The following is a 15,940-nucleotide window of genomic DNA, read 5'->3' as shown; positions in this document are numbered from 1 at the left end:
CTTCTCAGTTTCCGATTTTGGTATCAATGTGATGAAAGCTTCCTTCCACGATTCCGGCGCCTTCTTTCCCTCCATAATTTCGTTGCTGACCTCCATCAATGGTTGTATCAGATAATCTTTTAATGTCTTATAATACTTGGAGGTCAAGCCGTCTGGCCCTGGAGATTTGCCCAATTTCATGTTCTGAATGGCTTGTTCAATCTCTTGTCGTGTTATTTTGCTGTTCAGGAGTGATCTATTTTCTTGTGAAAGCTTTTTAAGTCCATTTTTTTCCAAAAATTGTTTAATCTCAGCCTCATTCTGCGGCCCTTGAGTATAAAGTTTTTTGAAATATTTCTGAAAACACTTTCTAATCTCCACGGGGTTCTGAATGTTTCTTCCTTCAATTTCCAAGTTTGTGACTACATTTAACTTTTGTCTCTTCTTCAACTGCCAAGCCAGCAGTTTCCCACATTTATTTGCTGATTCGAAAGTTTTTTGTCTCATTAGTTTGATCTTCCATTCTATTTCCTGGTTCATCAATTTGGAATATTGTGCCTGATGGAGTTTAATTTCTCTCAGAATCGGCTGTGACTTCGGATTCGATCTTAACTTCTTCTCTAACTCTTTGATTTTCTCCAAGATCTTGTCTTTCCTCTCATTTTGTGTTCTTTTTTTAACAGCATTCTGTTGTATCAAGAACCCCCTCATCACAGCCTTGCTTGCGTCCCAAATGATTCTTTTTTCCACCGTAGTGCTCATGTTTATCTCAAAATAGTCCTTCAAGACTTTTTGGGCCTTCTTGATGATCTCCTGATCTCTAAACAAATTGTCATTCATCTTCCATCTAAAGGAACCGGTTGGTAGAAGTGTCAAATCCATTTTCAATGCATTATGGTCGGAGCAGGTCTTTGGGCAGATTTCCACTTTCCTGACCTTGGGTGCCAGACCTCTAGTTATCCATATTTGGTCGATTCTTGTCCAAGTCAGCTGGGCTTCAGAGAAGAATGTTCCTTCTTTTCCCAAGGGGTTCTTCGTTCTCCAAATGTCAATCCAGTCCATATTGTCTATCATTTCGAAAAAGGTCTTTGGTAGTCTGCCATCTTTCGTAACCTTTTGGCTTTGTGACTTATCCATGTAAGTTGATACGACTCCATTCATGTCTCCCATCATAATGATGTTGTCATAGTCCAGATACTCCAGCATAGTCTCATGCAACTTCTTATAAAATTCTGATTTTCCTTCGTTTGGTGCATAAATTCCTAATAGCAAAATCTTCTCTCCTTGGTGTTGTATTTCGATTGCCAAAATTCTTCCATGTTCATCTTTAAATAGAAATTTAGGTGACAGGCTCTCTTTTGCATAAATCACCACGCCTCTCGTCTTCTTTACTGTGTCTGAAGATATAAATTCCTGACCAAGTCTTTTATTTATTAACACTTTTCTATGGAGCCTAGTCACATGTGTTTCTTGTAGGCAAATAATGTCCAATTGTTCCTTTTTTAATATATGAAAAAATTTCCTCCTTTTTTCCGGAATATTGCAGCCATTTATATTCCAACTCAACAGTTGCAGAGACATCCTGGATAAATCTGGTTATTTTTCTGGGAGTGGTACCTTATTGGCTGGGTCTTCAGAATCCGAGGGTGCCGGTGCCTCTGGTGCTCCAGGCCCTGGTGGTAATTCAAGTCCTTTTTGAAGGTCCTCTCCGTACACGTTTAGAAATTTGTCTCTGTCTTCCAATGTTCTAATTTTAATCTTCTTCCCTCTGAAAGTAAAAGATAATCCTTGAGGAAAGTCCCACCTGAAGATGATTGAGTTGCTCCTCAGCAGTCTTGCTAGTTCCAAGTACTCAGATCTAAGATCCAAAAGTTGTTTAGGAATGTCCTTGTAAATTTCAGTTCTTTTGTCCAAGATGTCCAGTGACTTTCCGTAATGCAGGCCCAGGATCTTGTCCCTTTCCTCCTTTGATCTCAATGTTATCAAACAGTCTCTGGGTTTGTCTTTCTTTGTAAGTCTTCCAAGCCTGAAAGCTGATACAATTTTAAAGTCTTTTTCTTCTAGGTTCCAAAACTTGGAAAATATTTTGGTCAAAAACTCAGCTAAGTTGTCTTCTTCCACTTCTGGGACCAACCTAATCCTTAAATTAGTCTCCCTATTCCGTAATTCAATCATAGAAAGGTAGGTCTGGTGTTCTCCTACTTGTTTACTGAGTGGTCTCACCTCTTTTTCTAGCTTTCCAAGTCTTTGGCTGGCATCTTCAGCCAATTTCCGATTTTCACCTGTAGCCTCCTTCAATTCTCCAATTGCTTGTGTATTCTGTGCCACTTGTCCAGTTAATCTATTTAGACATTCTGTGTTTTGATCGATTTTAAATGTTTGCTCATCAGCTTTTTTGTCCAGGGATTCAACTCTCTTGTCCAAAGATTCCAATTTTTCATAGATTTTCTCTAAAATAGAAACAGTTGATCCAGAGGCCATATCTTCCAATTGTAATTCCTCAGTTTCTCCTTCTCCTGCCCTTGGCAAGGATGCAGCTTCTTCCTCAGAAAGTAAAATAGGCACAGACGATCTACGTGGCTGTAAGGCTGTGGCTAACGTTGTTTGTCTGGTTCTTACTCTATGTTCCTTTTCTTTGGGCTCCTTTTCTTTAGGCTCCTTTTTTCTTGCACCACTCATTCCAAAGTTATCTAAAAGTCAAGGTCAGGCTGAGTTGTTTCCCATGAGAAAGAGACGGCCCAGATGGTAACAGTCAAACAGGAGGCCGGGAAAGAGAAAGTAAAACAATGCCACTGCTGTAAATTCCAAAACCTCTAGGGGGAGCTTAAAAAGTCTTTCGGGAAGAGATCAATTCCAATAAACTTCATAAAATCAGAATTAATGTCCAGGAACCTTCAAATAATAAATTTTGGCAGAGTTGGTATTAAATAAATACAATGTCTCAAATAGTGCTTGCTGGTATTCCAAATGATGCCTCAAAGTAGCAATTCCAGACCCCTCAGATTGTTTCCAAATTTAAGTTCAAAGTGTCCAAATCTGCAAGCTGACTGCTACAGTTACTCAGGCAGTTCCAGCACCTGGGTTTTTAACTTAAGTTGTAATTCCAATAGGAGAAGATGCCACAGTCCAAATTAGCAACAAAAAGTCCGATGCTTACAGTCCTATTCTGCTTCAAAGGAGGTTCAATGGGTGCTCAGATCCCTTAGATTAAAAGTTCAGTCTCTGCCTCCACACCTCCTGCTCTTTGCTTTGAAGTTCAGTAGCAGCGGAAGACGGACTTCCTTTTTTTTCGTCAATCCGCTTTCAGCCAAATTCCGTTACTTTTTAAAGCTTTAAAAATTTTGAAAGTCCTTATTACTCACGGATTGTTGCTTTCCGAAACGTAAATTCAGGAAGAAAGGTCAGCGCTCACCGGCAACGGCTTCGCGGCTTCACTCCGTTGACTGCGGAGCGACCCTCAGCGCCGCTACCCCCTCCGCGATCCGGAGCCCCTTACGGGGTTCCTTCAACGTTTTGGGGGCAGCTCCTGGCGCCCACCGGGTCCCAAGACCGCAGGCTTCTGCCGCCTGCGGTTTTCCGATGTGGGTCTCCGCTTCGCCGTAGCGGACGACCCGTTTCAAACGGAGCTTCCCTCTCCTGTTTAGAAGAGGGCAGCCATTACCGTTCGCGCCGCCTCCGGAAGTCCAACCCATCTCTGTTCTTGTTTGGGTTGGGTTTTTTTTAGCCTGATAGTGAAAGAAGGAAATTGTCTTGTAAGCAAAGAGTTTGGACGTTTGATGATTAGTACACAGGCACTATTTCCTTTCCACCTTCACAACATTATCAAGCAACCCTCAAATCAATCTGCGTAGCGGAATTTTACCCCACTCCACAGTGTTCAAATGCTGAATTAGCTTATCATAAGTGTGTTTTGAATTGCGGGTGAAAGCTAGCAGCCCCAAAAGGAATCCATGGAACACATACAGACTGGGTACAGAAAACTTGACTGGACTTTGAAGGGTCCTTTATTCATTTCCCTGTAGCAAATACAGTGGTTAAATGTGAAATTCCCAGACAATGGATGAGGTAAGGTGTCCTCGCTAAGTCAGCTTCTGAACAGATTCCCACAATGCATTGGGGTTGCAGAGGAATCAGGTGACATCATTTTTAAAATTCCGCATCTTGTTAAATATGAAATTCAGAAGTCAAACGACGTGTTTTTAGGTGACAGAAACCAAGTTACATGTTAAGATGACCATAGTGTAGATTAAAATTAAGCACCAGAGTTTTTCAGACTACCAGTCGTGTAAAAAGCATGAATTAACAGCATTTAAAGATCATTGCTAACTTTCAGGAAAGATCCCTGCAGAAAAAAATAAAAAATATCAGAAAACAGGCCCAAACAGACTCTGCATGGTCCTTCGCCTTGGGGTTTCACGGGGTTCTTCATCTTGAGTGAATCATGTGGCAACATGGAGTTCCATGTGGCACTTTCACAAAGTTCTCAGCTCAAGCAAGTTAAACAGCCATTTTTGTGCCAAACCCACAGATTCGGCCTCTCTGGTTGTGGGCAGAAATTCTAAACTCCCATTCCAGTCCCAAAACCATTCCTGTAGCTGTATGCAGGATTTTGAGGCACAATTCCAGGAGTACACCTGCCATCATGCTGGCAATCTGAGTGTCCCCATCATATTTCTCCCTCCTGACCTAGTCGACTTCATCCCCTGTCCCAGATCAAAGTCCTGCCCCCAGTCCCTGGTGTGTGTGTGGGGAACCTCCTTCTGAACCAGTTGGCTCAGGACCACCACCACCCCTTGTGTCCCATTGGTGTAATGATGGTTGCTCTCGCTGGTCTTCTGACTAGAAATGCTCCACAGTTGTGGTGGGAGTACAAAAATTGAGGTCCCAGAAGGGTTGGGGAAGAGGTAGGGGAGTGAACAACGGCTCTTATTTTCATTTGAGGAATGCTGGAGGCTATGGATGATGGCTCTGGACCAACAAGGATGAAAGCAGTTGGGTGAGCAAGCACCCTAACCCAACAGTTCGGCTGTGTGAATTTGCTGGTTCCGAGACTCAGATTGGCGACGAAAGGGCCGTCTCCTTCCAGAAGCATCTTCTCACTTGTCAATACCATGGTTGGAGGCCCTGCTTTGGTTGCCCCCTGCCAGTCCCTCAACTTTGGGAGTTAGGCAGGTGGAAATTGTGGGAAAGGCTGCTCTCCAATATTGCCAATGTGTCCCCAGAGCCTAGATAGAATCTAGACCCATGTAAAAAAACACACAAGTGTTTTAAAAAACGTTTTGAAAAATATGTTGAATTTGCCATAAGCTCGCCATCGCCATCTAGTGTCATGTTTGAATATATGTACTTAAAACACTCTTAAAACGTTATATTTGCAGCTGTATAGCTAAGTCCCTAGTCTGATAGGTTCCAGGCAGGGATCACTACCAGTTTTAAGTCCACATTGGCACATTTGGATTTTTCAAGGGGGAACTCTGGACACTGCTGTTAAGTTGTGGGGGAACATTTCAGACGACACAGTGATTCTTCAGACAGCTCTTGTTTATTCACAGGCCAGAACAGAACTGAACTGAAGGGTTCAGCCAACCTGCTAATATAGAGCTCAACTACAAAGAAACAGTAACAACTTTCTGTAACTATCCAATCACTGAACGTCACTTTCAATTCCTTATTGGCATATGTGGACCTGAGTGAAAACTATCTACAGTATTCCCCTGCTGGCCCAGGATGAAAACTTCAGTACATAACAACTGCTGTCTCCTCTCCTCTCTGCTGAATCAGCTCCCTCCTGCAGAGAAAGAGAGAGCATGTATATATGCACATGTACACACAAGTTTGACTTTTCTGAGTGAACTGGGTTAAAGCCAGGTCTGGTAGTATTAAAAAGCACATAGAGCTGAGACAGGAAATGGGAAAGAGGGGTACTTTTCCAACTTCCTCCTTCAGCTCTGTGTATTTCCCAAGGGAGAGAAAAGCAGCCACACTCACCAGTTCTTGACCAAGGGGTCCATGAACGGAGGGAGGCTTGGCGAGTGCCCACAGCCAATTTTTGGCAACTTTTGCACCAAGCTGCGCTGTGGTCTAAACCACTGAGCCTAGGGCTTGCCGATCAGAAGGTCGGCAGTTCGAATCCCCGCAATGGAGTGAACTCCTGTTGTTCAGTCCCAGCTCCTGCCAACCTAACAGTTTGAAAGCGCACCAGTGCAAGTAGATAAATAGGTACCGCCCTGGAGGGAAGGTAAACGGTGTTTCTGTGCGCTGCTCTGGTTTCGCCAGAAGCGGCTTAGTCCTGCTGGCCACATGACCCAGAAAAACTGTCTGCAGACAAACGTCGGCTCCCTTGGCCAGTAAAGTGAGATGAGAGCTGCAACCCCAGAGTCGTTCGTGAGTGGACTTAATTGTCAGGGGTCCTTTGCCTTTACCGTAAGACCTTTCTACTTGCTCTAGCTTTTAACTGACCAGCAGGTGATAACACTGAAGGTGGGGTATGGTTTTTTCTTTGTAAAAAAAAAATGAAATACAGTGGTACCTCAGGTTACATACACTTCAGGTTACATGCGCTTCAGGTTACAGACTCCACTAACCCAGAAATAGTACCTCGGCTTAAGAACTTTGCTTCAGGATGAGAACAGAAATCGTGCTCTGGCGGCGCGGCAGCAGCAGGAGCCCCCATTAGCTAAAGTGGTGCTTCAGGTTAAGAACAGTTTTAGGTTAAGAACGGACCTCCGGAACAAATTAAGTACTTAACCCGAGGTACCACTGTAAGTATGTTAGCTGAGAAAGCCGCTTTGAAGAGGAAGGCTCCCTTGTCTGCTCCCTACACCCATCCTAGACAGAGCGCAGTGTTGTTCCCAGCATTCAGATACCAAAATCCAGCATTGCCTGAGCTCTGCGAGTGCAGCTTTCTCCCGATTGCAGTGTGTTTGGGTTTCCGGCTTGCATCACGAGTCAATGGCAGTCATTCCTTAGGGCTTTAAAGTGTTGGTGCTGACCTTTAAAGCCCTAAACGGCCTCGGTCCAGTATACCTGAAGAAGCATCTCCACATCCATCGTTCTGCCCGGATGCTGAGGTCCAGCGCCGAGGGCCTTCTGGCGGTTCCCTCCCTATGAGAAGCCAAGTTACCGGGAACGCCCTCCCACCAGATGTCAAAGAGAAAAACAACTACCTGACATTTAGAAGACATCTGAAGGCAGCCCTGTTTAGGGAAGTTTTTAATGTGTGACATTTTTAATGTATTTTTAATCTTTGTTGGAAGCCGCCCAGAGTGGCTGGGGAAACCCAGCCAGATGGACGGGGTACAAATAATACATTATTATTACAGTGGTACCTCAGGTTAAGTACTTAATTCGTTCCGGAGGTCCATTCTTAACCTGAAACTGTTCTTAACCTGAAGCACCACTTTAGCTAATGGGGCCTCCTGCTGCCGCCACGCCGCCAGAGCACGATTTCTGTTCTCATCCTGAAGCAAAGTTCTTAACCCAAGGTAATATTTCTGGGTTAGTGGAGTCTGTAACCTGAAGCGTATGTAACATAAAGCATATGTAACCTGAGGTACCACTGTATTATTATTATTATTATTATTATTAGCCAATGGGCTGCAATCAATCAGCTAATGAAATAACTGAGCTTGGTTCTTTGAAGGTATCCGAATGTTTTATTTTTAAGCTTGTTTATCCTTACAACAGCTGGGAAAGGAAAGGGGAGTACAAGTTGTGTTGTGCTTTCAAAGGGTTTTCAAATGTTTTTATTTCTTCTTCTCCCCTGAATATTGAAAGAGACGTGTGTAGCCATTGTTATGGTATTCTGTCTGTTACCACAGAAAAGAGGGGGGAGGCCTTTGATTTATGCTCAACAAGGAATTTAACAAGGCTTTATTATGCCCTCACCCCTCGACTGAGGTTGAATGGATTTTATTTAAAATTATTTTTGGATCAGGCCACGAGTGTGATGGAGCGATGCAGAGCGAGAAGAATGAACGGCTGCCGGATAGATCGGGCAAGAGGCCAAACTTGAGAAAATATTTTGTTTTTAACTGTGTGCCGAGAAAGAACTCCAGAGTGGAGTTTTAATGGCAGAGACTGGACATGTACTCTGTGAGTTATTTATGGCCACAGCCTTTACACTAGTTGGTGAGCAGTGGAAGGGATGGAATGGGACCTTGTAACATCCAGAAAAACACTGGAAAGAACTGGACAATGGAAGATAGTAATTAATTCTCCCAGCACAACAAGTCTCAAACAACTATGTTTATGAAGGATTACACACATGTAGTGGATTTTATACTTATAAGATGTAACAGAGGCGCTGTTTGTAAGGTGGAAAATTCGGCAAGCTGCAAAAATGACGTAACAAAGACTGACGGATGACAACTAAACACTAAATAAGAAATGATGCAGCTATGGGAGGAAACGATTGACATGTGTTTGCAACAGGAGCGGGAAACCTGATTTTAAGAAATTGTATTAAATTAAAGTAATTTGGTTAGATTTGTAATAGTTTGGGAAATTAATAAAAATAATTGAGTGTATGAGGACCGGGCATTCGCAGGGAAACCAAAATGCTTGTTTACAAAGCTATTTTACTACCAGCCTTACTGTATGCTGATGAAACATGGACCACTTATAATAAACATCATCTCCAACTCCTCGAAATATACCATCAACGGTGTCTCCGAAAAAAATTGCACATCACTTGGGAAGACAGACGAACTAATGCCAGTGTACTGGAAGAAGCAAAGATCACCAGTGTCAAAGCAATAATTCTTCAACATCAACTTCGTTGGACTGGTCATGTTGTTCGGATGCCTGAGTATCATCTTCCAAAGCAACTACTCTATTCCGAACTTAAAGGTGGAAAGCGTAATGCTGGTGGTCAACAAACGTATTTTGGGCACTGTAGTTTTAACAGGAGGTTCTAGGCCAACTGCTTCCTGACTCATGAAGGGGAGTGCATCAAAATCCCCTGCTAAACTAGAGGGGGGACCCCATTATTTTAGCAGGGGGTGGCACTGTGGGTTAAACCACAGAGCCTAGGACTTGCTGATCAGAAGGTCGGCGGTTCAAATCCCTGTGATGGGGTGAGCTCCCATTGCTCGGTCCCAGCTCCTGGCAACCTAGCAGTTCGAAAGCACGTCAAAGTGCAATTAGATAAATAGGTACTGCTCCGGCGGGAAGGTAAACGGCGTTTCCGTGCACTGCTCTGGTTCGCCACATTACCCGGAAGCTGTACGCTTGACTGACAAGCGGGGGTTAAACCCTGCTCTGTTTGGCTGTGTGCCCCTGGTCCCTTCAGATAACAGGCATGTGCAACAGGATTTTATCTTGCCTTCCTGCCCATCAGATGATGTCACACGAGCCACATCCACTGAGAAGCAGGTGGGCATGGTTTGGGGAAAACTGGCCGGAAGCCAGTCAAAATCACCCCTGATTTAGCTGAAACTCCTGCACGTGCTAAGTAAGGAATCCATTTAAAAACAAAACACAGGGAGAGAGTTTAAGATTATAGTTTTACTGGATCTGGATTTTCTATAACCTTAATTTCACTGGGACTGATTTCTTACGCGGAACTTCAGCACAGATACCTTATGTGTGTGTACCTTCCGTGGCAGAAGTTGCCATCACAGACGCAGACAGTTCAAAGAGTTTGCAGCTGGTCATCATTGCAGAAAAAACTGACTGGTGCTACAGCATGTGGGTCTCTTTGAAGCTATATTTTAGATCTCATGAGTAGCAGGTACCAACCTGGAAGGTGTATCGGGCCAAGACTCATCAGGACATGGCAAAAGTCACATCTACGCCACCCATTTTGAAAACACTCTTAGGCCACTTTTACCGTCATGGCTCCTCTCCACCCCAAAGGATCCTGGGAACTGTTGTTGGATAAGGGTGCTGACCTCACGGAGCTAACCCCCCTGGCATCCTTAGCAAATGACAGTTACCAGGATCCTCCATGACTGTTGAAGTGGTATAAGAGCGCTTTAAGCTGCATGGTGCGGTTGTTTACAGAGGATTAAAAAAGGGTGAGAAAAATCTATTTCCTCTCCATTCAACATTGTGCATCTTGCAAATGTCGAGAGGTGCAGATGTTGTTGGCTCCTGTGGCCAACAACAATCTGAAAGGACTTGACGTTGACCAAAAGAAAAGAAAAGAAAATGCCTCCACAATTGTTTTTATCTCTTTCCAAAAAAAGTTTTCAGGACGTAGTCTTTAAAGAGGTCTCTGGAACTGGCGGTGCTACAGAAACCCATTGTCCTATTCGCCTCTGCTTGTTGCGGGGCCGCTGGATTTTTCAAAGACAAGTCCTTTGCATCTTGTCAGAGAGGACATCCAAGTCTGCATGCCTTTCTTCCTGGAGAATTTGCTCATTGTCCGAAGGCTCTGGCCCCGACGACTCCTTCCCGAACATGGCCCTTATCTGATTATGGTGGTGGGAGCATTCCCCCGACTTCATGAGCGTGGTGTCCGAAGCGGATCTCTGGTCCTGCATCCACACATGCATTAAAACCTCGTCGATGCAGAGTCGTCGGGAGACGTCGGGTTGGAGCATGCGGTAAATGAGATCTTTGCATTCGACCGACAGCACTTTGGACCGGGGGAAGTGTACCCGGTGCTCCTTCTGTAGCTTGAGCATTTTCTTAATGTTCGAGTCATCGTAAGGCATCGACCCACACACCATGATGAACAGGACCACCCCCAAGCTCCATATGTCATAAACCTTCGGCTGGTAAGGGATGCCTTGCAGCACTTCCGGGGCCGCGTAGGCCGCCGAACCGCAGAAAGTCTTGCTGAGGACCACCCTGCCATCTTCGTCGCGGGCGACTCTCTTGGAAAAGCCAAAGTCCGTCAGTTTGATGTTGAATTCTTTGTCCAGAAGAAGGTTCTCGCATTTCAAGTCCCGGTGGACAATGTCCAGCTCGTGGCAGTACTTGATGGCGCTGGCAAGCTGGTAGAACATCTTGCGGGCAACGTCTTCAGGAATGGCTCCTCTCTTCTTGATGAACTCCAGCAAGTCTCCTTGGACGCCCAGTTCCGTCACGATGTAGACTTTGCCGTCGGAGGTCTCAAAGATCTCGTAGGTCTTGATGATAGCGGGGTGCTTCACCCTGGCCAGCATCTCTATCTCTCTGGGGAGGAACCTCTCCAAGAAGTCCCGAGGAGCCTTCCTCTTGTCGATGATCTTGACGGCCACGTTGCACTTCAGCCGATCCGAGTAGGCCGATTTCACCTTGGCGTAAGACCCTTCTCCGAGGTTGATCCCCATGATGTAGCCTCTCTTTTTAAGAACTTCAGCATCATCCATAGTCCTGGAGGCAGACCCTAAGCAATATGTTCAAGTTGGCTGAGCATCCCGGATCCTGCCCCCCTCCGATTCACGCACATTCCAGGATGGTCATTTGAAATGGCCTTGGGCTCCCCTTCCTGGGATGTTGCAGGAGAACCCTCAACATTCTTTTGTGATGTCACAATGGCTTGTGTCAGAGCTAAGTCATTCGGGACGCCAAGGTTCAGGTAACATTCCCGCATGTCATCTGAAAGTGCGGGCTTATTGTCTATTTATTTATTTCCTTATTTGATGTCTTCATATCCCACCTTTCTCCCAGACTGAAATTCACAGCAGCTTGCAACTTTAAAAACATCAATATATAAAATCCTAAGCCATAAAAATAAACTCACTCACCCCAAATAGAATACATTTAGAACCGGCAATTAAAGTGCTGTTTGCCCAGACAGGGAATTCCACAATATGGGGGCAGCTACAGAAAAGACTCTTGTCTCTTGTCACGAGCAACTGTGCTTCTGAGGCGCTTACCTGAGCATCTCAACACCCAGGCAGGCTTATATATAGAGAGATATGATATTTCAGGTAGCCTGGGAGCCTTTAAAAGGGTTGACCTTTTTGCAAAAAGACCAACCTATGTATTGTAGACAGGAGGGATAGCAAAGCTCCATGCTACATATTCCCTACAAAACTATAAATCTGGATGAGTCAAGTAAAATTAGGGCACATTCTTCTTCCAAAGGGAATGCTGGGAATTGTAACCCTGGGAGGGGAATGGTGTGTGTGTGTGTGTGTGTCTTAACAATTCTCAGCACCCTGAACAAAAGGCAGGGCCCAGAATTCTTTGCAGGAAACTGTGGATGTTTAAAGCGGTATGATACCACTTTAAATGTATAGTGCAGATGGGGCCTGGGACTAACACTGGATCTACTAAATATTTATTTGGAAGAGTGGTTGGTTGGTCTGTCTGTCTGTCCACCTGTTTATTGGTTGTCTATCTGCCTCTTGAGAAATCATCACTAAACTTGGCACAAGGGGTCCTGAGGTGGCGGCGGCAGTTAGCAGTGGCATTTGGATGCCGGGTGCCATCTTGAATCAAGATGGTGGACCAACATATGACTGTAAAGTGACTTGGCCCTTTTTGGCATAGATTTGGCTGCCTCTCGGGATATCATTACCAAACCTGGCATGCGGGTTCCCAAAGGGCAGGGGGAATGTGGTGTTTGCCTACACTTGGATTCCGGGCGCCATTTTGATTCAAGATGGTGCGCCAAAATGGGACTTTGCCCATTATTTGGTGTGATGGGTTCACACACACACAAATTAGACTATCCATTTTTTAAAAAAACATTTTTGGTTTTTACAAATTCCTGGGCACTCCCAGCTAGTTCTTAATTAGGACAGAGCTATGGGATGCGGGTGGCGCTGTGGGTTAAACCACAGAGCCTAGGACTTGCCGATCAGAAGGTCGGTGGTTCAGATCCCAGTGACGGGGTGAGTTCCTGTTGTTCGGTCCCTGCTCCTGCCAACCTAGCAGTTTGAAAGCACGTCAAAGTGTGAGTAGATAAATAGGTACCGCTCCAGCGGGAAGGTAAACAGCATTTCCGTGCGCTGCTCTGGTTCACCAGAAGTGGCTTAGTCATGCTGGCCACATGACCCGGAAGCTGTACGCCGGCTCCCTCGGCCAATAAAGCGAGATGAGCGCCGCAACCCCAGAGTTGGTCATGACTGGACCTAATGGTCAGGGGTCCCTTTACCTTTTTATGGGTCACAAAGAACATGGGACTGATGTCAAGGCTGATAGCCCCACATCATGCTGCTGACTAACTTATTGTCAACCCGGCCCACTCATGATACACAAAAACTTTTGAAGAAATGGAATACAATAAAGGACACACACTTAGAAACAACAGCCCTCCCTTCCCCTGTCTTCAGGTACCCTTGAATCAAGGAGAACACGGTCAATGTTACGTGCCTTGCCTACAGATGATGTGCTGCGTCTCTCCAATGGTGTCACTGCACCTTGGTAAAACATCAAAGCTTTGATAAACAAGGAAGTTTGGAGGCAATTCTTATTAATAAGAGCCACTATTCCATTCATCGCAGAAGGCTCTTGGGAGATGATTCCTTTGAAGAAAAAACCCCACTTGCCTTACTTGAAGAGGACTGCTCTGCCTCTGAAGGATGGTGCCAGATCTTTCCCACCAAAGGTGACATTTCTTCTCCATTAAGTTTTGGGAAGATATTTCAGAAGAACCTTGAATCAAATTGAGAGCTGTACTGAAACCCACTCTTTTGTTTTATTTTTTTTAGATTTTAAACATCTTTACTGAACCTTCAAAAAGGACATAATTATATGTGCACTAAATGTGGTGAGACATAAATAAAAGAGAAAGAAAAAGAGAAACAGAACCCGTGTAGAAGGGAAAATAAAGAAGGGAGGAGGGGACCCCAAAACTGTACCCTTTACAAGGTTGTTAGTGTACTTCACCAGATCTTAACCTATTACAGTATTTGTAAGAATGGATTCCAATTATCATTGAATTTGTCCAAGGTAAATCTGCTTTTATATGCAAGGTGTTCATATCTTGCGAGTTTGTATAAGTCTTCAATCCAGTCGTAGAAGGGAGCCGCATTTTTATTTTTCCGATTCATCAGGATCAGGCTTTTTCCTGTGGTAAGGGCACAGAGAGTCCACTCGTACTGTCCTTTTGTAAGGTTCTATATGCTGGGTATATAATTCAAGAGGACATTTTGCTCTGTAAATGTAAGGTTGTTCTCTGTTTACACACACACGACATAATAAATAATAAGCTGACGCGGGTGGCGCTGTGGGTTAAACCACAGAGCCTAGGGCTTGCCGATCAGAAGGTCGGCGGTTCGAATCCCCGTGACGGAGTGAGCTCCCGTTGCTCGGTCCCTGCTCCTGCCAACCTAGCAATTCGAAAGTATGTCAAAGTGCGAGTAGATAAATAGGTACTGCTCCGGCAGGAAGGTAAACGGCGTTTCCGTGCGCTGCTCTGGTTCTCCAGAAGCGGCTTAGTCATGCTGGCCACATGACCCGGAAGCTGTACGCTGGCTCCCTCAGCCAATAAAGCAAGATGAGTGCCACAACCCCAGAGTCGGCCACGAGTGGACCTAATGGTCAGGAGTCCCTTTACCTATATGCTGGGTATATAATTCAAGAGGACATTTTGCTCTGTAAATGTAAGGTTGTTCTCTGTTTACACACACACACGCTGTAATAAAATGAGTCCTGGGTTGGCAAAAAAAGGAAGAAGTAGCGCGAGAGGAGGAGTGTGGAATAGTGGTTAGGGCATTAGGAGACACACTTCCCCTTTTCAAGCCCCCACCCAAAGCTATGTGTGGGACAAAGTGACTTTGGAACGGCCAATGTCTCAGAACCCAACGGCAGAAAAGGGAGTGAGGTAAACAAACATGCTTTTTAGTTCCCAGGTGTTTCTTGACACCCTAGCAAGGTGATTTCTGCATTTCAGTACGTTTACGAGCACAATTCAAAGTGTTGGTGCTGACCTTTAAAGCCCTAAACGGCCTCGGTCCAGTATATCTGAAGGAGCGTCTCCTCCCCTATCGTTCTGCCCGGACACTGAGGTCCAGCTCCGAGGGCCTTCTGGCGGTTCCCTCAATGCGAGAAGCCAAGTTACAGGGAACCAGGCAGAGGGCCTTCTCGGTAGTGGCGCCCGCCCTGTGTAACGCCCTCCCATCAGACGTCAAAGCGATAAACATCTACCTGACATTCAGAAGACATCTGAAGGCAGCCCTGTTCAGGGAAGTTTTTGATATGTGACATTTTAGTGTATCTTTCATCTTTGTTGGAAGCCGCCCAGAGTGGCTGGGGAAACCCAGCCAGATGGGCGGGGTACAAATAAATTATTATTATTATTATTATTATTATTATTATTATTATTATTATTATTATTATTATTATTTCTTCAGGGCTTGGTCTTGGTGATCCTTGGCAGACCCCTTCCAACTCTAATTCTACAAAGGCCATATTTATTTATTCTTCCACTGTATCTTTGTCCCTCTGCTGTTTCATTTTGCTGTTTTATGTTCTTAAAAGGTAAAGGTAAAGCACCCCTGACAGTTAAGTCCAGTCGCGAACGACTCTGGAGTTGCGGCGCTCATCTCGCTTTACTGGCCGAGGGAGCCGGTGTACAGCTTCTGGGTCATGTGGCCAGCTTCTGACTAAGCCACTTCTGGCGACACCAGAGCAGCGCGCGGAAACGCCGTGTTCTTAGGATACGTTTAATGATTTCATAAGGTGTGATTCAGCCCTAAGCCTCTGTGCCTGGCCCCTTGGAACTCTCCCCAGGTGACACTCCTCTCTCCAGGCCGCAACCCCTCACCGCCACTGCTTAAAACACCCAGGTGAGTTTGCCCACCTGGAAAAGTGCCCTTGAACTCTGATCACAGTCCTTGGTCTGCTGGATGGAGGACAGAGAGGGGTTTGTGGAGAAACTTGCCTACAGTACGAATGGGGGGTGGGAGGGGATGCCTCCACTGTTTTTGCCTGAGACTCTGAAGAGCAGCTGCCAGCCAGAGCAGACAATATAGGGCTAGGTAGGCAAAGTACCTGACCTTTGATAAGGCAACTGTCTATGTGTGGTATGTAGCTTGGACTACTGCAATGTGCTCTACCTTTGAAGGTGACCCGGAAA

At 45.2% G+C, this 15,940-nt stretch overlaps 1 pseudogene across 1 annotated transcript; it reads right to left on the bottom strand.

Annotated features, from left to right (window-relative positions):
- Positions 1-9,466: 9,466 nt before the first annotated feature.
- On the bottom strand, positions 9,467-11,441 carry LOC310834139 (testis-specific serine/threonine-protein kinase 1 pseudogene; annotated as a pseudogene). Its single transcript has one exon. The product of its transcript is annotated as a testis-specific serine/threonine-protein kinase 1 pseudogene (transcript).
- Between the last annotated feature and the right edge of the window lie 4,499 nt (positions 11,442-15,940).

This window comes from Podarcis gaigeae (genome assembly GCF_964106915.1).
Source record: "Podarcis gaigeae genome assembly, chromosome: 16".
NCBI classification, from domain to species: Eukaryota; Metazoa; Chordata; class Lepidosauria; order Squamata; family Lacertidae; genus Podarcis; species Podarcis gaigeae.
This window is presented reverse-complemented; position numbering and strand designations above follow the sequence as displayed.